This window comes from Cervus elaphus, chromosome 3, assembly GCF_910594005.1.
Source record: "Cervus elaphus chromosome 3, mCerEla1.1, whole genome shotgun sequence".
Taxonomy (NCBI): Eukaryota; Metazoa; Chordata; class Mammalia; order Artiodactyla; family Cervidae; genus Cervus; species Cervus elaphus.
In genome coordinates, this window is record NC_057817.1 from 55259106 (window position 1) to 55282307 (window position 23202).

Sequence of the window (23202 nt, forward strand, 5' to 3'; positions counted from 1 at the left end):
GAGGACTTTGCTCCCTGTTTCCTAATTGGCAGTTTCCTCTCTGCTGGGGTGCAGTGGATGTTTGAATTCCTCCAGAGAGCCGTAATCCCAAAGTCCCACAGGCTCTTTAACAAATTTTATTACATAGGGGCATAATAAAGTGGGGGAAGAGGGGGCGAAGAAACAGGTGGTGTCGGTGTGTCCTGAGTTCTGGAATGCTCTGCTGGGTTGAAGAGGTTGGTGTGTGTGGTCATCTCAGAGGGATGCGGGGAGGGGGAAGGGAGCTCCATCTCAGATCACAGCTTCGGGGGGACAAATGCCAAGGCAAGCTGACTCATAGGCACGTCCTGGCCTCAGGTTCTGCTCAGTTTATGTAAGCTGGGGATTCTGGTTGAGTGCCCCTGGAACACCCCCAGGGCTTTGTAAACTAACATGCCTCTGCCCCAGATAGAAGCACAGAAACGAAAGTGTCTTAACTTTGGGAGGAGGGGCGTGGCGGGGGTCACAAAACTTCTCTGCTGGGCTCTGGCCCAGGGGCTGTCCCAGCTCCAGCCCTGTGTAAGAGACACTTTCCTGAAATAGTTCAGCCCTGCTGGACTCAGGAGTTGTCCCCAGACCTTTCCCCTGAGCTCCCCTGCTGGACCAGGCAGTGGACTTTGACAGAGCCCCTGCCCCAGCCAGGGACCTTGTTTAAACTCATTCTCCCCCAGAGGCCGTCACTGGCCCTGGAAAAGGCTGTTTGTGAGATTTCAGGTGATTGCAATTTCTCTTGCATAGTGCCCATGCACAGGGGCAAAGGAAGTTTTCGTTTAGAGAAAAGAAAATCAACAACTTTTGATAATCAGCAAAACTGATTTGTGGTATTCTATTTTATGGAAAATAGTTGAGTGGCATTCCATTTTACAGGTTTACCACAAATTATTTATCCACTCAGTTGCTGATGAACATTTGGGTTGTGTCCAGTTTTTGTCTATTATGAACAGAACTGCCGTGAACATTTTTATACATGTGTTTGTGTGGATATATGCTCACATTTCCTGTGTGTAAATACCTGCATGTGGAATGGCTATGTATTCATTTATTTAAAATGTGTAGTTATTCTTGGACATGAACTTGGGCAAACTCTGGGAGCTGGTGAGGGACAGGGAAGCCTGGCGTGCTGTAATCCATGGGGTCGTCAAGAGTTGGGCTGAAGAGTTGGTGACTGAACAACAGCGTAATTTAATTGTTTTTGCTTGTGGTAAAATACACTTTACATAAAACTTACCATCTTCACCATTCTAAGTGTACAGTTCAATGGTGTTAAATCTATTAACACTGTTGTGTAGGCATCACCACATTCATCCCCATAACTCTTTTTTTTGGTGAAACTGAAACTCTGCATCCATTAAACAGTAACTTTCCATTCTCTCCTCGCCCTAGCCCCTGGCAAGCACCACTGCACTTTCTGTCTTTGTGATTCTATGTGACTGCTCTAAGTACCTCACATAAGTGAAGTTATATAGTGTTTATATTCCTGTGACTGGCTTATTTCACTGAGCATGATGTTCTCAAGATTATCCGTGTTGTAGCATATAGAATAACTTTTTTCCTTTTAAGGCTGAATAATCTCTCTCTCTTTTTTATGGCTGCATGCAACATGTGGGATCTTAGTTCTCCGACCAAAGATCGAACTGGTGCCTCCTGCAGTGAAAGTTCAGAGTCTTAACCCCTGGACCACCGGGGAAGTCTCTCATTTGGGCAATGGTTTATAGTTTCATTGTACGCCTTTCACCTCCTTGGTTAATTCTGAAATATTTTGTTTTTTTCTATTGTAAATGGATTTTTTCATATTGTTCATGTTCATGTATAGAGATGCAACTGATTTTTGTGTGTTGACTTTGTAACCTTCCATTTTGCTGAATTTATTTATTAGTTTTAAAAGCTTTGTGTGTGTGTGTGTGTGTGTGTGTGTGTAATCTTTAGGGTTTTCTACATAAAAGATCTTATCATACACAAACAAAGATAATTTTACTTCTTCTCAATTTGGTTGTTTTAAAATTTATTTTTCTTGCCTGATTGCTCTGGCTAGAACTTCAAGTGCTGTGTGGAACAGAAGTGGTGAAAGCAGCTGTCCTGTTGCTGTTCCTCACTTTCAGGGAGATTTCAGTCTTTCATGGCGAGTGTGCTGCGTGCTGCGGCCGCTTCCCTGGGCCTGTGCTGAGAACCGGCGGGTCTTGCTCAAGACTGTGTCCAGTGTTCTCGAGTCACATCTTCTTTGGTCCCCTCAGCAGTATTTCAGATATATTGAATGTTTCTTAAGTTTATTTCTAGTTATTTTACTTTTTGGTCAATATAAGACATCTGTTCTTCATTTCGGAGAAGGCAATGGCACCCCACTCCAGTACTCTTGCCTGGAAAATCCCATGGAGGGAGGGGCCTGGTGGGCTGCCGTCCATGGGGTCGCTAAGAGTCGGACACAACTGAGCGACTTCACTTTCATTTTTCACTTTCATGCATTGGAGAAGGAAATGGCAACCCACTCCAGTGTTCTTGCCTGGAGAATCCCACGGACGGGGGAGCCTGGTGGGCTGCCATCTATGGGGTCGCACAGAGTCGGACATGACTGACGTGACTTAGCAGTAGCAGTTCTTCATTTGTATCTTCTAACTTGTTTCCATTTGCATATATATATATATATAATTTTTTATTTCTGTTTATTTATTTTGTACCTAGTCATCTTACTAAATACTCTCATTGTTTATTGTATTTACTTATTTTTTTAAAGTCTTTATTGAATTTTTTACAATATTGCTTCTATTTTATACTTTGGGTTTTTGGCCACGAGGTATGTGGGATCTTAGCCCTCTCACCAGGGATTAAACCCACACTCCTTGCATTGGAAGGTGACGTTTTAACCACTGGACTGTCAGGGAAATCCCTTTCATTATTTATAACAATTGTTTCTATTTAATTATTTGGACTTTCTGGGTCTAAAATGATCTGTGTAAATGATGATGATTTTACTTCTTCCTTTCCAATTTTTACATCTTTTATTTTTTTCTTTTATTTACTTGCTTTAACTAATGCCTTCAGAATAATGTTAAATAGTAGTATATATACTAAATTCCTGAACTTGTTCTTTTTTTTTTCCTTCTATTTGTAGTTTTTAAAAAAAGATTTAATTGGAGGATAATTGCTTTACAATGTTGTGTTGGTTTCTGCCATACCTTTTTCCTGTTCCTGAAATTAATAGGAATAGTTCTAATACTTTCCCATAGGCTATACGTATTTTTCTCTCAGGCTTTCACCCACCCTTTTATACTTTGCTTTGTATTTCTGGAATTAAAAGTCCACAGGCTACATTTGCCTGGCTCCCTTGCTGTGAGCTCTGCTGACAGTAAGCATTCACGGAGATCAGCCTGTGGGGGAAGAGGGCACCTCCTGTTTCCTGCTGGACGGTGTGGCTGTTGTTGGCCGTGGCAGTTCTGCAGTCACGGTGGGGATGGGCGATTCACGGCTCCGTAAGCCTGAGCCAAAGGCTCTGCTTCTTTCAGCAACTCTAGCTCTGCCATCCTTGGCAAGTGGAGAGCATGTTGTGACATTATTGACAACAGAACACAGCCGGGATCTGTGGGATCCAGCCCAGGGGCGTTTGCAGCTTATGATCTCTGGGTATCATCCTTTCTTCCTTCTCCTTCTTCAACCTTCCCAACATCTCCGTTGAAACCAGTTCTGTACATTACATTGCTTCTGTTTGAAATTGCTAGAGTGAAACTGCCTGACTGGACCTTGACTAATGCATCCATTCAGAATGATGTGAACTTTGAGATTGAGGTAAAAGTACTTCGGAGTGTTAAGTAAGTATTGAGATGAATGTGTCATTCCAAGTCCTCTATCCTCAATCCTATTGTAACTTTTCTTCTATCCTTACTCCCAGTTGATGAATTTACCTCATACTTTATGGGAGAAATGATCAGATGTAAACTTTATTTTCTATCACAAGACCTACAGATTTTCTGCATCTTCTCCCATCCTTCCTCCTTTATTACAATGGAGGCTGTGTTATTCTGCCTGGGGTTAATCTCTCTGTTTAGGTCTCTATTATATCCCAACCTTTTTTTTTTATTACTTACACAACAACTTTATTGAGATAATTCACAATTCACATGCCATAAAATTTGCCCATTTAAATTATGCAATTCAATGGTTTTAGTATGTTTAGAATTGGGCAAACATGACAGCAGTCAATTTTAGAACATTTTCTTCACCCCCTAAAGAAACTCTAGGCTTGGTAGCGCTCACTCTGTTTTTTCCAGCTTTCCCATTACCACCAATCTGCCTTCCATTTCTATGGGTTTACCTGTTTTGGACACTTCATGTAAATGGAATCATTCTATTTGTAGCTTTTTGTGATGGGCTTCTTTCACATTGCATAATGTTTTCAATGTTCACTTATGTTGAAGCAGGTATCAATGTTTCAACCTATTTATGTCCAGACAACATTCCATTGTATGATATACTGTAATTTGTTTACGCATTCATAGGTGATGTTCATTTGGGTTGTTTAGACTTTTTCTGTGTTATGAACACAAGAATGCAATGCTACTATGAATTCTAATCTTAGTTTTATCTCCTCTTTCTCCTAAATCATTTATCTCTATCTCTTCATGGATCTTTCAACATACTGACATGTTCTAATATACACCAGGTTAATAAAAACTCCACTCTCCTGACTCTATACCTCCCTTGAGCTCCCACCTTGTTTTATAGATCGACTTCACAGTCATAATTCTTGAGTCACTGCTAATGTCATCTAAATCTCTTCACCTTTCATTCATTCTTCCACCCCCTCTCACCCATTGCTCCAATAAAAACTGTTCTTATCTTGGCTCTGGATGACCTTCACATTGCAAGATCCAGTGGCTATTCCCTGTTCTTATCTTATTTGACCCCTCACCAGCTTCAGTTGCCCACTACATCCTCCTTGGAATATTATCTTTTGTAGGCTGTACCAACAGTCTTATTCTTCCTTTTTTTTTTTTTTTTGGCTGCATTTATGTTGACCAAATCTTGGCTCTCTGTGCACCAAAGCCAAACAGAAATACAGAGACAGAGTTATGGAGGAGAAGAAAAGAGTGGCTTTATTAGTTGGCCAGGTTAAGGGGGAACACAGTAGGATAGCACCTCAAGAACTGTGCCCCTTGTCCCTGGTGAGTAGGGAAAGGTTATAAGGTCAGGCAGGGGTATGTGATAAGGACGTAACAGTCTTGTATTCTTTCTTCTGCAAAGTGTCAAAAAGGTGGGGTTGCTGACAAGATTAGGGTGTGTGCAGGGTCTTAGGTTACAGATATAGGAGACAGCAAGAGAGGCAGTTCTATCCCTGGGTCAGGAAGATCCTCTGGAGTAGGAAATGGCAACTCACTTCAGTATCCTGGCCTGAAAAATTCCATGGACAGGAGGGCCTGACAGGTTACAGTCCATGGGTTCCCAGAGTTGGACATGACTGAGCACGTATGCACCAGGGTCTCAGGTGGTTCAGTCTCCTAATCTTGATGAACATCTCTGGTGCTTTAATTTTGCCTCAGGTGGTTTCATTGCTGTTCCTCCTATGATTAGTAACTGTTCTGCTGTTGGGAACTGAGAAAAGGTCATGGAGGCTGAAAGAAAGTGAAGTCACTCAGTCGTGTCCGACTCTTTGCTACCCCGTGGAGTGTAGCCCACCAGGCTCCTCTGTCCATGGGATTTTCCAGGCAAGAATACTGGAGTGGGTTGCCATTTCCTTCTCCAGGGGATCTTCCCATCCCAGGGATCGAACCCAGGTCTCCTGCATTGCAGGCAGATGCTTTAACCTCTGAGCCACCAGGGAAGTCCTATGGAGGCTGAAGTCTTGCTTATAAGAAATGGGGGACAAAAAAGCCTCCCTGCCCAGGAGTCCCACAGGGCTCTGCTTGGCATCATTTTGGTCTTCATTTTGGTGCTGTGGTGGTCAGGCTTAGCTGCCTGGTGGCATGTGGAATCTGAATTCCCCGATCAGGGACTGGGGCTTCTCTTGTGACTCAGCTGGTAAGTAACCTGCCTGCAATGCGGGAGACCTGGATTTGATCCCCGGGTTGGGAAGATCCCCTGAAGAAGAGACAGGCTACCCACTCCAGTAGTTTGGCCTGGAGAATTCTATGGACTGTATAGTCCATGGGGTCGCAAGGAGTCGGTTCCGACTGTGCGACTTTCACTTTCATCAGGGATTGAATAGGTGTACCCTGCATTGGAAGATGGATTCTTAACCACTGGTTCACTAGGGAACTCCCCAGTCTTCTTGTTTCTATATCATCCCCCTAGGTATTACTTCTTAAACTCCCCTCACCCCTTTTAAGGTCTTTCTCATTTGCTCAGTCTTCTAAATTTGTTTCTTTGGGTTTGATCTTGGATCTCCCTTTGTCTACATTCTCTCATTAAGTAATACCATTCATTTTCATGACTTTAAATACCGTGTCTATGCTAATAATTCACATATTTATCTCTTTGGGGCAGTTTTTCCCTCTGAGTTTCATTCGACTTGCATATCCAGTTGTTTATATCTTCCTCAGCAAGTTTCTTGGATATGTCAAACTTGATGTGTCCAAAATGGGGCTTATGACACCCCTCAAACCTCTTGTTTAACTCTCTGCCCATTCTCTTCACCAGCTCAATAATGGCACAATCAGTTGCTCAACTGCTCAAGCAAAAACCTAGGACTTAATTTGCTCTCCTTTTTCCTTTCACTCTCCCCCTCCCCATCACTTCTTTCTCCTTCTTGTATCTTATCATTCTCTCTTTTTTAAAACTTTGTATAATGGAAAAATTTGAATTTTAACAAAAATTAATAAAATAGTATAATGCACCCATGTATACATCATCCAGTCCCAACAAATTTCAAACCATGGCCAGTCTTGCTTCATCTACATGCTCATCCGCTTTCCCTTCCCACCTCCACCGAATACTGTTTTGAGGCAAACTTGTCATTGTCAACTTAAAAAAGATGCACAACCTATAGAGTTGCAAGTTTTACTTGGGGCAAAATGAGGACTGCAACCTGGGAGATAGCACCTCAGGTAGGTCTGAGAAACTGTTCCAAAGAGGTAGAGGGGGAAGGTCAATATATATGATTGTGATGAAGGGGGAGTTCAATGCAACCCAGCACTTATCTTACAGAAGGTTTTCTGCTAGTCAAGAGGAGCTGATGTCACCTTGAAGGGATTTTAGTGCTTTTCTAGGTATGAGAGGGCTTCCCTGATAGCTCAGTTGGTAAAGAATCCACTTGCAATGCGGGAAACCCTGGTTCAATTCCTGGATCAGAAAGATTTGCTTGAGAAGGGATAGGCTACCCATTCCAGTATTCTTGGGCTTCCCTTGTGGCTCAGCTGGTAAAGAATCTGCCTGCAAAGCGGGAGACCTGGGTTTGATTCGTGGGTTGGGAAGATTCCCTGGAGAAAGGAAAGGCTACCTGGAGAATTCAGGCCAGAATACTGTCCATGGGGTCCATGGGGTCGCAAAGTCCATGGGGTTGCAAACAGTCGGACATAACTGAGCAACTTTCACTTCACTTAGGTATGAGAAAATGCAAGGACTGGAATCCTGAGATCAGTTCCTGAAAATGACTAGTTATCTGAAGATCTGTTCCACCAGTTTCTTTGGAGCACAGAGTGCCTCATTCTCCACCCTGAACTCCCTTTAGGGTGTGTTGAAGGTCAACAGCTGCAGCAGGATGAGATTCAATCTCTTCAGAGACAGATGGCAAATGCCCTTGGCAAGCACCAATTTGTAGCTGACATCATTTTGAGACAGGAGGGAAGGGGATAGGGCACAACATTTAAAAGAATGACATAGCCATAGGACATGACAAAAACTGGTTAGAACCAACTAGGTCCAAAATGGTGGAAGATTCCACTCCTAGTAGAACTTGAGCCTCATTATGCCTTCATTGTAATACGTCAGCTAAATGACACACCCATCAGTGCTGTGATAGTTCTGAGACCCTCCATCAGTCAGTTCAGCTCAGTTGCTCAATCGAGTCTGACTCTTTGCAACCCCATGGACCACAGCACGCCAGGCCTCCCTGTCCATCACCAACTCCTGGAGTTCACCCAAACTCATGTCCATCGAGTCGGTGATGCCATCCAACCATCTCATCCTCTGTTGTCCTCTTCTTCCACCTTCAATCTTTCCGAACATCAGGATCTTTTCAAATGAGTCAGCTCTTCACTTCAGGTGGCCAAATTACTGGAGTTTCCGCTTCAACATCAGTCCTTCCAATGAATATTCAAGACTGATTTTCTTTAGGATGGACTGGTTGGATCTCCTTGCAGTCCAAGGGACTCTTTAGTTCTTCTTTGCTTTCTGCCATAAGAGTGATGTCATCTGCATATCTGAGGTTATTGATATTTCTCCCAGCAATCTTGATTCCAGCTTGTGCTTCATCCAGTCCAGTGTTTCGCATGATGTACTCTACATAGAAGTTAAATCAGCAGGGTGACAATATACAGCCTTGACATACTTCTTTTCCTATTTGAAAATAGTCTGTTGTTCCATGTCCAGTTCTTCCTGACCTGCATACAGATTTCTCATGAGGCAGGTCAGGTGGTCTGGTATTCCCATCTCTTTCAGAATTTTCCAGTTATTGAGATCCACACAGTCAAAGGCTTTGGCATAGTCAATAAACCAGAAATAGATGTTTTTCTGGAACTCTGTTGCTTTTTTGATGATCCAGCAGATGTTGGCAATTTGATCTCTGGTTCCTCTGCATTTTCTAAAACCATCTTGAACATCTGGAAGTTCACAGTTCACGTACTGTTGAAGCCTGGTTTGGAGAATCTTGAGCATTACTTTACTAAGCGTGTGAGATGAGTGCAATTGTGTGGTAATTTGAGCATTCTTTGACATTGCCTTTCTTTGGGAGTGGAGAAGGAAATGGCAACCCACTCCAATATTCTTGCCTGGAGAATCCCATGGATGGAGGAGCCTGGTGGGCTACAGTCCATGGGGTCGCAAAGAGTTGGACACGACTGAGCGACTTCACTTTCTTTTCTTTGGGAGAGACCCTTCATAAAAGGCCAAAAAGTGGGAGGTGGCCCAATTCCTAGAAATTCACACCCTCCCTCTGAAATAATTTTCAATAATCCTCCCCCTCATTAGTCTATGAAATTACCCAGTCCATAAAAATTAACCACGCCATATTTCAAGGCTGCTTTTGTAACAGGAATGGACTTCCCTGGTGGCTCAGACGGTAAAGCGTCTGCCTACAATGCGGGAGACCTGGGTTCAGTCTCTGGGTTGGGAAGATCTCCTGGAGAAGGAAATAGCAACCCACCCCAGTATTCTTGCCTGGAAAATCCCATGGACGGAGGAACCTGGTAGGCTATAGTCCAAGAGATCACAAAGAGTTGGACACGACTGAGCAACTTCACTTTCTTGTAACAGGAGGGAAGCGGGCAGGGCACAACTTTTGAAAGAATGACATAGCCCAAGGACACAACATAAACTGATTAGAATCAAGTGGGACCAAGGTGGCAGACAAGACAGGAATTTGATCCTCAATCAGCAAGCTGAATGACACATCCATAAGTGCCATGACAGGTCCAAAGCCTTTTGTCAAAGGACCGAAGCGTGGGCGGCGGGCCAGTCACTGAAAATCTCAGCCCCTTTCCCAAAACAGATGGAATAATCCTCCCACTCATTGGGCTGGCTTAAAACTCAACATTCAGCAAACTAAGATCATGGCATCTGGTCCCATCACTTCATGGCAAATAGATGGGGAAACAATGGAAACAGTGAGAGATTTTATTTTCTTGGGCTCCAAAATCACTGCAGGTGGTGACTGCAGCCCTGAAATTAAAAGATGCTTGCTCCTTAGAGGAAAAGCTGTGACCAACTTAGACAGCATATTAAAAAGCAGAGACATTACTTTTTCAACAAAGGTCCATCTAGTCAAGGCTATGGTTTTTCCAGTGGTCATGTATGGATGTGAGAGTTGGACTATAAAGAAAGCTGAGAGCTGAAGAATTGATGCTTTTGAACTGTGGTGTAGGAGAAGACTCTTGAGAGTCCCTTGGAATGCAAGGGGATCCAACCAGTCCATCCAAAAGATCAGTCCTGGGGTGTTCACTGGAAGGACTGATACTGAAGCTGAAGCTCCAGTACTTTGGCCATGTGATGCAAGGAACTGACTCATTAGAAAAGACCCTGATGCTGGAAAAGATTGAAGGCAGGAGGAGAAGGAGACAACAGAGGATGAGATGGTTGGATGGTACCACCGACTTGATGGACATGAATTTGAGCAGGCTCCAGGAATTGGTGATGGAAGGGGAAGCCTGGTGTACTGCAGTCCATGGGGTCACAAAGAGTCAGACACGACTGAGCAACTGAATAGAACTGAACTGAATAAAAACTAACCACACCACATTTCACGGCCGTCAGACTCACCTTCTGTGATGGCCCACACTCAGCCTTTGGTGTTTGCTTCTCTCTGATCTGAGTAAATCCACTTCTTACCTAACACTTTGTCTCTCACTGAATTCTTTCTGTGATAAAACCTCAAGAACCTGAGCTTTGTTAGGTCCTGAAACCAGGTGTTTCTATACCATTTGGGTTCAAGGGCCAAGCAGGGTTTTGGCTGGATTCAAGTCTTGGCCATGTGGGTTTGAGTCCTAAACTGACAAAACATGGTCCACTGGAGAAGGGAATGGCAAACCATTCAGTATTCCTGCCTTGAGAACCCCATGAACAGTATGAAAAGACAAAAAGATAGGACACTGAAAGATGAACTCCCTAGGTTGGTAGATGCCCAATATGCTACTGGAGATCAGTGGAGAACTAACTCCAGAAAGAATGAAAAGACAGAGCTAAAGCAAAACAACACCCAGTTGTGGATGTGACTGGTGATGGAAGCAAGGTCTGATACTGTAAAGAGCAATGTTGCATAGGAACCTGAAATGTTAGGTGCATGAATCAAAGCAAATTGGAAGTGATCAAACAGGAGATGGCAAGAGAGAACATCAACATTTTAGGAATCAGCGATCTAAAATGAATTGGAATGGGTGAATTTAACTCAGATGACCATTATATCTACAACTGTGGGCATGAATCACTTAGAAGAAATAGAGTAGCCATCATGGTCAACTAAAGTGTTCGAGATGCAGTACTTGGATGCAATCTAAAAAATGACAGAATGATGTCTCTTTGTTTCCAAGGCAAACCATTCAATATCACAATAATCCAAGTCTATGCCCTGACCAGTAATGCTGAAGAAGCTGAACGGTTCTATGAAGACCTACAAGACCTTTTAGAATTAACACCCAAAAAAGATGTCCTTTTCATTATAGGGGAATGGAATGCAGAAGTAGGAAGTCAAGAAACACCTGGAGTAACAGGCAAATTTGGCCTTGGAGTACAGAATGAAGCAGGGCAAAGGCTAATAGAGTTCTGCCAAGAGAATGCACTGGTCATAGCAAATACCCTCTTCCAACAATGCAAGAGAAGACTCTACACATGGACATCACCAGATGGTCAACATCAAAATCAGATTGATTATATTCTTTGCAGCCAAAGATGGAGAAGCTCTATACAGTCAGAAAAAACAAGACCAGGAGTTGACTGTGGCTCAGATCATGAACTCCTTATTGCCAAATTCAGACTTAAATTGAAGAAAGTGGGGAAAGCCACTAGACCATTCAGGTATTACCTAAATCAAATCCCTAATGATTGAACAGTAGAAGTGAGAAATAGATTTAAGGAACTAGATCTGATAGACAGAGTGCCTGATGAACTATGGTCAGAGGTTCGTGACTTTGTATAGCAGACAAGGAGCAAGACCATCCCCAAGAAAAAGAAATGCAAAAAAGAAAATTGGCTGTCTGAGGTGGCCTTACAAATAGCTTGAAAAGAAGAGAAGCCAAAAGCAAAGGAGAAAAGGAAAGATATACCTATTTGAATGCAGAGTTCCAAAGTATAGCAAGGAGAGATAAGAAAGCCTTCCTCAGTGATCAATGCAAAGAAATAGAGGAAAACAATAGAATGGGAAAGACTGAGACATTACTTTGTCAACAAAGTTCCATCTAGTCAAGGCTATGGTTTTTCCAGTAGTCATGTATGGATGTGAGAGTTGGAGTATGAAGAAAGCTGAGCCCCTGAGAATTGATGCTTTTGAACTGTGGTGTTGGAGAAGACTCTTGAGAGTCCCTTGGACTGCAAGGAGATCCAACCAGTCCATCCTAAAGGAAATCAGTCCTGAGTATTCATTGGAAGGGCTGATGCTGAAGCTGAAACTCCAATACTTTGGCCACCTGATGCAAAGAACTGACTCATTTGAAAAGACCCTGATGCTGGGAAAGATTGAAGGCAGGAGGAGAAGGGGACAACAGAGGATGAGATGGATGGATGTCATCACTGACTCAAAGGACATGAGTTTGAATAAGCTCTGGGAGTTGGTGATGGAGAGGGAAGCCTGGGGTGCTGCAGTCCATGGGGTCGCAACGAGTCAGAGTGACTGAACTGAACTGAGCTCTGCATATAAGTTAAATAAGCGGGGTGACAATATACAGCCTTGACATATTCCTTTCCCAATTATGAACCAGTCCATTGTTCCATGTCTGGTTCTAACTGTTGCTTCTTGACTTGCATACAGGTTTTGCAGGAGGCAGGTAAGGTGGTCTGATATTCCCATCTCTTTAAGAATTTGCCACAGTTTGTTATGATCCACATAGTCAAAGGCTTTAGCATAGTCAATGAGGCAGAAGTAAAAATTTTTCTGGAATTCCCTTGCTTTTTCTATGATCCATCAGATGTTATCAATTTGATCTCTGGTTCCTCTGCTTTTTCTTTTTTTTTTGTATATGGAACGCTTCACGAATTTGCGTGTCATCCTTGCGCAGGGGCCATGCTAATCTTCTCTGTATCGTTCCAATTTTAGTATATGTGCTGCCGAAGCGAGCACCCTCTGCTTTTTCTAAATCCAACTTGTACATCTGAAAGTTCTCTGTTCACACTGGAAGTTCACTGTTGAAGTCTAGCTTGAAGAATTTTGAGCATTACCTTGCTAGCATGTGAAATAAGCATAATTGTGCTGTAGTTTGAACACTCTTTGGTATTGCTTTTCTTTGGGATTGAAATGAAAACTGACTATTTCCAGTCCTGTGACCATTGCTGAGTTTTCCAAATTTGCTGGCATATTGAGTGCAGCACTTTAACAGCATCATCTTTTAGAATTTGAAATAACTCCGCTGAAATTTTGTCACTTTCACTAGCTTTGTTCACAGTGACGCTTCCTAAGGCCCACTTGGCTTTGCACTCCAGGATGTGTGGCTCTAGGTAAGTGACCACACCATCGTGGTTATCTGGGTCAATAAAACCTCTTCTCTCTAGTTTTCTGTGTATTCTTACCACTATCCAATTAGTCTATGTTAATACATTCCATAAGAACAGGAAGTGTGTCTTTTTTTTCCTCATCACATTTCCAGTACCTAGCACAGTGCCTGGCAAGTAGTAAATACTGAAAACATGTATGCCAAAAAACGACCAATAGGGAATTCCCTGGTGGTCCAGTGGTTAAGAACCTGCCCTCCAATGCAGGGGACATGGATTCAGTCCCGGTCCTGGAAAAATCCCACATGCCGCGGGGCCACTAAGTCCATATGCTACAACCTCTGAGCCCCTGTGCAGCAAGAGAAGTCACCCCACTGACAAGCACAGGCCTCGCAACTAGAGAAAAGTCTGAGGCAGCGACGAAGATCCAGTGCAGCCAAACATAAATAATATAAAAAAAAAATTTATAGCAAAAAAGAATCTGCTGTTTTCTCTGTTGAGATAACTCTACAGAGTCAGAGAGAGTATCTTCCTCTTCATGGCTATGTCCTTGGGCCATTTCCAGTGCCAATCTCAGGGACCACTCAACATATATCTATCATATGGATGAATAAAAGGTCTATATCATTGAGAAAAGGTCCATGCCATTGAAAGCTTTCTCTGCCAACCTAAGGGGTTTGGATCTTATTCTATAGGTCATGGGAATTAGTCATACAATCTCATTGACTTGTTGTTGGAAACATCTCTGATTTAAGGGAAAAAGATTGGAGGCAGGGAGACCAGTTCAGAGAGGATTTGCTATGGTCTAGTGAAGGGATAATATTTGGAACAACAGTGGTGGGGGCAGAGAGAGAGGAGGAGATTTATAAGAAGGTATTTAATCCCCTTTTTCATTTTAAAAGTTTTGGTAAACTAAGTACAACACAAAAGTAACTGTTTAAACCATTTTTCAGTGTGTGGTTCAGTGGCGTTAAATTCATTTCCATTACTGTGCAACTATCACCTAACACTCCAGAACTTTTTGATCTTCCCAACTGAAACTCTGTACCTATTAAACATTAACTCTCCAAGAGCCCTTGGCAGCCACTAAGCATTTATAATTCTTAGCAGATTACTTTGAGGCTTCTGGCTCGGGTCACTGGATTCAATTTATCAGAATAAGGAGATGTTGTCTTTTGAAGATGGTGAATTTGGTTTTAGCATGCTGACTTAAAATATATGAATCTAGAACTTTGAAGAACATTTTAGGCTGGAGATAAATATTTGAAACCCATTAGCCTAGTATGGCTCTCCTGATGAGTCCCTGCCCTGATGTGGTTCTAGGCCTCTTTTTCCTCATACTCTGCACAGATGTTAACACTGTTGCTATACTCATCACACTGCACTGGAGATACCGGTTCACAGATCTGTCCACCTGCAAAGCCTGCTGGTCACAAGGGCGGTCTTCCAATCTCTGTAGCACCAACACGGTTTGCAGAATGGATGAGTGCTGTAAAGGAACGGATGCATCAGTAGGAAACAAAACGCAGTTGCAGGAAACTTTTAAGTGAAAGATAAAGCAGCGCTGCAGGTGATTAGAGCAAAAACAAAATATGCAGTGACACACTCCGGACTCTGTGGACTGTTGGTTTTTGTTGTTGCTGTTGCTATGGTTGTTGTTTGCTTTTAATTTTGCAATACCACCGTAATCAGTATTCTAGAGCCCTGGACTTTCTGGTGGCTCAGTGGTAAAAAGTCTGCCTCCAAGGCAGGAGACCTGGGTTCGATCCCTAGGTCAGGAAGAGCCCTTGGAGAAGGAAATGGCTACCCACTCCAGTGGGTTCTGCTATATATTCTTGCCTGGGAAACCCCAAGGACAGAGGAGTCTGGCGGGTTACAGACCATGGGGTCCGAAAAGAATTGGACACAACTTAGTGACTAAACCTAACCCTGGTCCTCAAAGTGCCCCTCGCTCTGAAAGCCAACATTATTGGTTTCACTGGGGCACTTGTTAGAAATGAAGAGTTTTGGGTTCCGCCCCAGACCTACTGAATCATGCAGAACAAGATCCCCAGGTCATTCACTTATGTATCTGTGTCCGCATGTACATTGAGAAGCTCTGTCTTAAGAAACCACTTTATTGGCTGAAAAGGGAGATGGAGCTTGTGAGTTCAGGGTCCTTGGTCCCCTCGTTTCCTCCAAGAGGCAGTGCTCTCTGGGGAGGCCTGGACATTCCAGAGCTTGATTTCAGGAAGGAGTGGCAGCGAGGCCTCCATTGAAGGGGTGCCTAGATGGGCAGAGGTACAGACTTAGCACCTCACAGCAGGGTCAAACAGGAGCTGCCTGGGGCCTGGGGCTGGGCATGGATAATTAAGCCCAAATGGAGTCCAGCAAGGATCAAACCGAGTCAGTGAGGCAGGAGGTGAACCTGGATGGAACTGGTAGGCGAGACAGACAGAGGCCTGGTCAGTGAGCATGAGTCAAGGCCAGAGGATCAGATGAGATAATTCCTGGTGTTAGGGCAGGGACTGGGGCTGGGCCCTTAGCTTCAGGAGTGAGGCGAGGCTCAGAGTTGGAGTAGGGGTTAGAATGTCTAGTGCAAACATCATTCTTGGCAATTCTGAGCAGTATTTTCACCTTTAGAAGGTGTGGCTCTGCTAGAATGCCCAGCTCTATAGTGCAGTTGGCAGACTTTCACGTAGACGTCCTCTGGTCACAAGGAACTCTCAGGAAGCACGGGGAGAGTGACAAGAAGAGTGTGGGCCCTCCAGCGGCCCCGTGTGCTCTTCTCACCACACATATTTGTTGCCCAACTTCTATGTGCACCCTCTCACGTTCCAGTATGATGCTTCGGTTCAGTTCAGTTCCGTCGCTCAGTCGTGTCCGACTCTTTGTGACCCCATGATCCACAGCGCACCAGGCCTCCCTGTCCATCACCAACTCCCGGAGTCCACCCAAACCCATGTCCATCGGGTCAGTGATGCCATCCAACCATCTCATCCTCTGTCGTCCCCTTCTCCTCCTGCCCTCAATCTTTCCCAGCATCAGGCTCTTTTCAAATGAGTCAGCTCTTTGCATCAGGTGGCCAAAGTATTGGAGTTTCAGCTTTAACATCAGTAGTATTTCACAGCAAAAATACTGGAAGCCATCAGATATGAGTTAGCGTGCCAACTATATTTGTTAAGAAGTACTGAGCTCTCCTTTTTTTCCCCTTTGCTGTTGTCCTCATCTTGAGATAATATCGTTTATTTATTTATTTTAAATTAAATTTAATTTTTCTGGCCACACCTTGTGGCATGCAGGATCTTAGTTTCACAACCAGGGATTGATCCCTCGACCCCCACGTTGGAAGTGCAGTGTCTTAACCCCTGGACCACCAGGGAAGTCCCAAGATAGTAACATATATTCTTATTTTTTACAACTTGCATAAGGAGATGAAGGCACACATCCAAAACAGGTACAACAATATTAAGGAAGTAACACTCTAAAATCAACAACATGTTATACAAAATGCACTGAACTGTGAGGCTGAAATTCTGCATTTAGTTACCATTCTACCATGTGTAGGCCACACAGCCTGTCATTTATCTGAGCCTTAGTTTCTTCGTTTGTTCCATGGGAAAAATATGTCATGCCTACCTCTCAGATGAGGCTCAAATGAAGAAATGCAAGCGAAAGCGCTTTGTAAACCACTTGCATCACCCCGAGGTAAGATATCATTGTGTGGCTGTTGTTATTCTGCCAAGTAAATATCAAGATGTGGAAGATCAGAGTAAAGCTTCAGTCAAAGCCAGACTGTTTGTTTGTTTTCGACCGTGCTGCGAGCATGCAGGATCCTAGTTCTCTGAGGAGGGACTGACTAGCGGCCCTGCACGGTCAGCTCAGGGACCTCACCACTGAACCGCCAGGGAATTTCCAGGAGCTCTTTTTACCGAGCTCCCCTTTTCTTCTCTCAGGGGAGAGTGTTGAGAATGGGAACTTGAAGCTGGCACCTGACCTAGGAGGGCTGTGTGACCCAGCAGAGCTCACTAAGGCTTGGTAAGAAGTCAGCATTTTGCTAGGAATAGAATCCAAATCTGAACCTTTAGGGGGAATATATGCCTTCTTAATATGAAATCAGATTTTATTGACTTGAGAGAAAAATTAATCCTTGTTACAGTGAGGTGTACTTACTTTTTAGGTAACTTGTGAAAAAATTGCCTACAGCATACTCCATTCATCAAATCAGAGAACTCCTCCCCACTGTGGATCTGGTAAAATCTGGTAGAGGAAAACTTTTATTAACATTTGGCTAAAAGGCTAAAATCTGAAGCTTGAACATGGGTGGAGAAAGAGGAAATCTCCACAAGAAACCTTTTTCTTCTCAAGTCTTGGGTTTTAAGGGCTCCTTCGCTTGTGTGATACAAGGAATGAGTTAAGGCAGCACATGGAGTCTTTTTATTCTATAATGCTCTGTGCAGAGTGCCCAGGTCAGACAGAGAAGGAATGGCGTGAATCTCCATCACAGCAATAGGAGTGACTTCTTTCCCCTCGGGAAGCCTGGAGAGGCAGGAGAATGCTGGCAGGGGCTGAGCCATGGCCGTGGATGGGGGAGGATGACCTTCTTCTGACCTCCTTGGATTTGTTTGGAGGAGGCACCACTCTGATCAATGGAGATGCTGCTGCTTTCCTGGTCAGAGAGAACTTGAGGTTGACTTATCTGAATTTTCACTCCCTTCCTCCCGTAGGGAGCAGAGAAATCCACAGTAGGACAGAAAGGAGGGGTCTTATTATCATTCAGGGAACCAGGGAAGTTACATGGCCTGGGCCTTGTATTCATGAAAGACCTCCCGTATAGGACTTTGCTATTATTGCTGAATAAGGTCACATTATCTTGGCATTTATTGATGATATTCAAAATTTAGGTTGGTTAAAAAGAAACATAAAAAATGCACCAATGTTTTAGTAACTCTGTTCTGGCATTTCTTCATTTTCCGATACCCCCACAGTCTGAGAAATGGAAGACTAGTCCCCTCTCACCCTCTGGGTGGCCTTGCCTGGCACTGGTGGGTTGTAGATAGGGTGTGCAGTCAGTTATGACATTTCTACGAAGCTCATTCATGGTTCCGAATGTTTCGAAACTGTGAAAACCACATTTCCCCTTTCAAGAAAGGCACTGAAAGCAATGGGGAATCATGAATGTCAGTCTAATGGGCCATTTACTAATATCACAAAAACCTGTGACCTCACTCCTCACCCAAGCAACTCCAGTCCTGCCAGGCTCCTGAAGTACTCCCCAGAGAGCAGGTCCCCAGAGAGCTGTCATTATTTGACCTTTCTGGAAGATCCCGGAGAAGCCCCGCTCACCAGGCTTGTCTTTATTGTCAGTGAGGAAAGCCCTATCATCAGGGAATTGATCAAATAATCAGAGACAATATTTTAAGATTGTAGCTGCCCAACATGGATGGACCCTGGAGACCATCATACTAAGTGAAGTAAGTCAGAGAAAGGCAAATGTCATGTTATCACTTATACATAGGATCTAAAAAAATGAATATAAACAAATACATCTTCCTTTTTAAAATAACAGCAATAACAAAACAACATAGAGCTCCATATCAACAATTCATTCCTATGTATATACCAAAGAGAAATGGAAACGTATATCTTCTCGAAACGTTGTGCACCAGGGAACTATACTCAGCATTTTACAATAACATAAAAGGGAAAAGAATCTGAAAAAAATAGGTATATGTGTACGTATAACTGAACCACTTTGTTGTACACCTGAACTTAACCATGTCAATCAGCTATAACTAAGCAAAGCTTTTTATATGTGAGAGTTTGTAGCAAAGTTATTCATAGTAGCCCCAAAGTGTAAAGAATCCAAGTACTTACTTAAACTGGTGCATGGATAAATAAAATATGACATATCCATACAATGGAATATTATTTGGCCACAAAAAGATATCAGTGTTGATTCATGCTACAATGTGGATGAACCTTGAAAACATGCTAAGTGAAAGGGGCCAGACACAAGACACCGCTTGCTCCAAGGTTCTACTTACATGAAATAGCTAAAAGAGGCAAATCTGTCCAAGAGATACTGGGAGGAGGGAAGAAAGGGAAGCGATGGCTAAGGGGTGCACAGTAACTTTTTGAAGTGATGTGTGTGGTGGTTAAACAATGCTGTGAACATACTAAAACCCATTGGATTGTGTACTTTATTTTTTTAAACTACATATTTAAAATTATTTATTTATTTATTTTATTTGGCTGGGCTGCTTGTCATTCGGGCTCTTACTTCCCTGACCAGGGATCAAACTTGGGCCCTCTGAATTGGGCAGGCCCCCAGCATTGGGAAGTTCCCCCATCAGGGAAGTCCCAGAACTTTGTATTTTAAATGAGTGGACTTTATGGTCCATAAATTAGACCTCAATAAAACTGTAAAAAATAATAAAAATAAAAGCAGTTTCCTCTTGATGTCCCTTATATACGGCATCTAAAAAGATATGATACACATGAACTTACAAAACAGAAACGGACTGACTCACAGACTTAGAATGAAGTTATGGTTGCTGGGGGGGAGGAAGAGGGGAAGGAAGGGATGGTTAGGGAGTTTGTGATGGATATGTACACACTGCTATATTTAAAATGGATAACCAACAAAGACCTACTGTATAGCACAGGGAACTCTGCTCAATGTCATGTGGCAGCCAGGATGGGAGGGGAGTTTGGGGGAGAATGGATACGTGTATATGTATGGCTGAGTCCCTTGGTTGTTCACCTGAAACTGTCATAACATTGTTAATCGGCTATACTCCAACACAAAATAAAAAGTTTTAAAAGAGAGAGATATATATATATGTATATATGTATGTATATACTTGGCATATATATTACAAGAATAATGTGATTAAATCAACTTAAGCATCTCATAAGTTTGGTTTACACCCAATGTAAAAATATTTAATTCAAAAATTAAAAAGCCCAAAGATTATCTAGGTAAGAAATTACCTCCAATGGAAAAAAAAATAAAAACAGGGGAAGAAAAAACCAGGTTCCTCTTTGCTCCCCCACATTAAAAGGAAAATAGAAGGGACTTCTCTGGTGGCCCAGTGGTTAAGAATCTGCCTTGCAATGCAGGGGTCCACAGGTTCAATCCCTGGTTGGGGAACTAAGATCCCATATGCTGTGGAATGATTAAACCCATGCCACAACTAGAGTCCAAGTGCCACAGTGGAAGATCCTGTGTGTTGCAACTAAGACACAGAAAAATAAACAAATTAAAAAGAAAGAAAGAAAGAAAGAAAGAAAGAAAACAGACGCAGTGATTTCTACCCATGGATCAGTGGTTCTCAGCTGGGGCCAGTCGATATTTGCCTACCTCTGGAGACACTGTTTGTCACAGCTGGGGGGAGGGTGCTACTGGTATCTAGCGGACGGAGGCCAAGGATGCTGCCAACCATCCTATACGGCAGTGACAGCCATTCACAGCAAAGACTGGCCTGGCCCCAAATGTCAGGCACGTCAAGATTGAGCTCCACGAGGACAGAGCAGGGTGCGTGGTGCACCCAGGCCCTCCTACCGTGGCCAGCGTCCTTTGGAGCCACGGTATTCCCTGCATGGAGCTGTTAGAAGCCACACCAACAAACTCACTTTTAAAGCAACTGTAGGGACATGAGCCACAGTCGTCTCTCTGGGGGTATCCGGAGAAACTTCTGTCTTGTCTTAGCTCCAGGAATAGTTGTGGTGCCCCAAGCAGTCTGTCTCTGTTTTATCTCATGGACATTGTAGACTCTGGAACTAACCAGACTTTCCTTTTTGGGTTGACTGCTGAACAGTTTTGAGCCAAACTTGTGACCCACCCTTAGGAAGGGCATGAGTCTTATAGCCTGCATTTTTTAGTTTCATTCCTGACTCTATTTTATATCCCTACCTCTCTTTTTCTGTTTTAAAATTTTATTTTTTTTCTCTTTATTTACATTGCTCCTACTTTTAATTTTAGCTCTTTTTTTGGGGGGGGGTTGTTTGATATGTCTCGGTAAGCTATTTATGCTGTGCAACAAGAAATAAAATACTGAATTAATAAATGTAAACAGCAAGTCTCCCCTTAGCTCTGGAAGTTCTTAGGCAGAGTGGCAGATGAAGTTATAGAAGCATAATAAGGACTGTGGGCAGGGACTAATGCCCCCTTCCAAGGGTGCCTGTGTTCTTGTCCCAGATGCCAGCTGGGTGGTGAGGGGGCAGGATGTGAGAAGATAGGGGGATTCTTAGAGGAACTCAGCTATTCCTTGACTGCTGTGTAGGACACTGTGGCCTCTTCATGTTGGAAGGAGCTGGACTTTCAGAGGACAACTCACAGATGTGGGGACAGAGCTGGTGGGGGGGTGGTCTCTGAGATAGGCATGACTGGGTGGTATATTAGGATGTCCTGGACTGGGAACCTGGGGTATAACTCCTAGGTTTCAAGTCTCAGCTCCACCCTTGTTGCCCAAGTGACTTTGCAGTCACTTGGCTCCAGAGTTTTCCTGTCATTAAAACACAGCAGTAATACCTGCGAGGCCTATCTCTAGTTTTGAGGTGAGGACCAAATGAGATCATGAAATTGCTGAAGTGCTCTGTTCATTTCTAGGCTGCAAACTATTAATTTTCTTTTTACTTATTTATTTTAAAAATTGAAGTATAGTTGATTTACAATATCATGTTAGCTTCAGGTGCACAACACAGTGATGCAATTATATATATAGGTGCTCAGTCACGTCTGACTCTTTGTGACCCCGTGGACTGTAGCCCTCAGGCTCCTCTGTGCACAGAATTCTCCAGGCAAGAATACTGGAGTGGGTAGCCATTCCTTTCTCCAGAGGATCTCCCCTACCAGGGTTTGAACCCAGGTCTCCTGCATTGTAGGTGGATTCTTTACACCTGAGCCACCAGGGAAGCCCAAATATATATATACACACACACATATATCTTTTCCAGATTCTCTTCCCTTAAAGGGTATTACAAAATACTGGGTATAGTTCCCTGTATTCTTTCTTTTTTCAATGTTGAGGGACAAAAACAATTGTGGCATTATTGCGGGTATGATTACCATTGTTCTTGTGGAGAAGTTCTCATTTTCTCATTTAAGGTCATTATTGTTGCTGAGGCTCTGGGGGTTGCGGGACTGAGGACTCAGCCTGAGGGAGCTTTGGCTGACCCTGGGGAACTAGTTAAAACTTACACAGCAACCCAGAGGAGAAAGTACCTATTAATCATTAAGCTGCATGTGGATGTGTGCAAGACACTGCTTAGACTTGTGGAGCTGAAGAGGATCTCAGGGGGTTGAAGAGCCATCTCCTGCCCCAAGCTCTCTCTCAGGAGCTCTTAGTTCTGTGAGATCTTCCCTTCCTCATTTTTCCCACAAAGTCAAAGTTCAGCCCCAGAAATTCAGGAAGGTCTGGGCTTCAGGGTACATGGATTTCCTAGACTTAGGTGTTTTTTCATGATCTCTAGGGTGGAGGCCACTATAGTTCTAGTTTCCTGGGTCTAGACCAGTGTGTTAAGTTGCTCAGTCATGTCTGACTTTTTGCGACCCCATGGACTGTAGCCTACCAGGCTTCTCTATCCATGGGATTCTCCAGGCAAGAATCCTGGAGTGGGTTGTCATTCCCTTCTCCAGGGGATCTTCTCTACCCAGGGATTGAACTGGGGTCTCCTGCATTGCAGGCAGCTTCTTTACCTTCTGACACAGCAGGGAAGCCTCTTCCTGGGTCTAACCTAATGGTTTCAGCTGCAACGTGAGACCAGTTTCATCTTCTGATCTTTGTGGTGTTGACTGACAGTCATGGATCCCATTTCTCTTTTTCATATTATTCTTCAGTTCTTTTTCTCTCTCCTTGACTTGCCTCATGTCCTTCCATCCACACACATTCCAGACACTTCAACCAACCTGTTTCCGTTTTCACC

The 23202-nt window shown here is 43.4% G+C and overlaps 1 non-coding gene across 1 annotated transcript; it reads right to left on the reverse strand.

Moving 5' to 3' along the window:
* Window positions 1-12818: 12818 nt before the first annotated feature.
* LOC122686570 lies at window positions 12819-12925 on the reverse strand. Its single transcript, XR_006338833.1, has one exon. It is a non-coding gene; the product is annotated as a U6 spliceosomal RNA (small nuclear RNA).
* Between the last annotated feature and the right edge of the window lie 10277 nt (window positions 12926-23202).